Below are 1,534 nucleotides of genomic sequence, written 5' to 3' on the forward strand. Positions count from 1 at the left end.
AAATATGTGAAAATCTAAAAGCTAAAAGGAAAACTGATCTCAACCTTTGATATTCACCCAAAAAAAAATCAGAACCATTGAAATGTCCAAGTGAGGGAAACATTTTCAACCATGGGATTGAACCAATCTAACGGTTCACACTTTGACAAACAAACAAAAGTCCCATCAAATATTCAAAAACCTTATTCCCCTGTTATATAGATTTTATATGGAATACTAGTTCCAAATAAATGAGTTTAAATTAATAAATAATTTATCTTTAAATTATAATAAAGTTCTTAAATGTGGACACATTTACATTATATTCTCTAACAGTGAATTGACAGCACAGAAATGTTTGGGATGATTTTTTTTGGATTCCATAACTCCTAATTTGATTTTGACCGTTGATGTGTGTGAGGTCTATTTATATATGGATGGACCTCACATTATAAGTGATTGAGATAATAGTGAGAGCTTTGAGAGTCATGTATGTGTAGATATCTTTATCACAATTGATTGGTTACGTGCAAGACACGCTACGCTAACTAATGCTCATTATTGGCGTTTATTGGTGCCCATTACAAGAAAATTTTGGTTGCGTTTGGTATAATTTTGTAAATATGATTTGAGAGTATGAGTTGTATTTTAAGTTTGTAAGTTGTGGAATTATGGTTTGAGTGTAGAAAATTTGTTTGGTTATGGTTTTTGAATAGAGTGTTGAATTGAGTTTTAAATTGAGTATGAAATTGAGTTTTGAAAGTTTGATTTGACATGTGAAGTAAGAAAATTGTTATAACTCATAACAAAATACACTACTTTCACACTATTGAAAATTCTGATCAACACTCATAACCAAACTCTTTTTAAAATTCAATTAAAAAAAATTATTATTAACAAAAAATAACATTAATCAATTTTTTAATTGAAAATACTACAAAGGAAATAATTTTTTTTAAAATAAATATTCAAAAAATTTAAATCATAAATATTTAAATAATTTAAATAATCTAAAAAATTTAATAAGTAAAAAATTAAAATAAATATTCAAAAAATTTAAATAATTTTAAATGTTAATATTTTAAATTTAAAAACAACTCTACACTCAAATCGTAACCAAACACATAAAACAAAACTCAATTAAAATATTATTTTTAAAACTCATAATCAAACACATAACTCAAAACTCTATACTACTTTCACAACTCTACACTCAAATCATAACCAAATACATAACAAAAAAAATTAAAATATTTAAAAATATTTTTATAAAATAGAGTTTGAATTTATTTTTATAAAATATTTTAAAATTAAAAAAATTAAAATCGTAATATTTTGAAATTAAAATATTTAAAAATATTCAAAAAATTAAAAAATTAAAAAAATCATAACATATTTAAATATTAACATATTTAAAATCTTAACAAAATTAAAATATTTTTAAAATATTTAAGTATTTAAAATATTTAAAAAATTAAAATATTGATTTGAATTGAGTTTTGAAAAGAGTTTTGAATTATATGTTTAGTTATGAGTTTTAAAAAGTAATGATTAT

The sequence above is a fragment of the Camellia sinensis genome, chromosome 14 (assembly GCF_055761805.1).
Source record: "Camellia sinensis isolate YWXY chromosome 14, ASM5576180v1, whole genome shotgun sequence".
Lineage (NCBI taxonomy): Eukaryota > Viridiplantae > Streptophyta > Magnoliopsida > Ericales > Theaceae > Camellia > Camellia sinensis.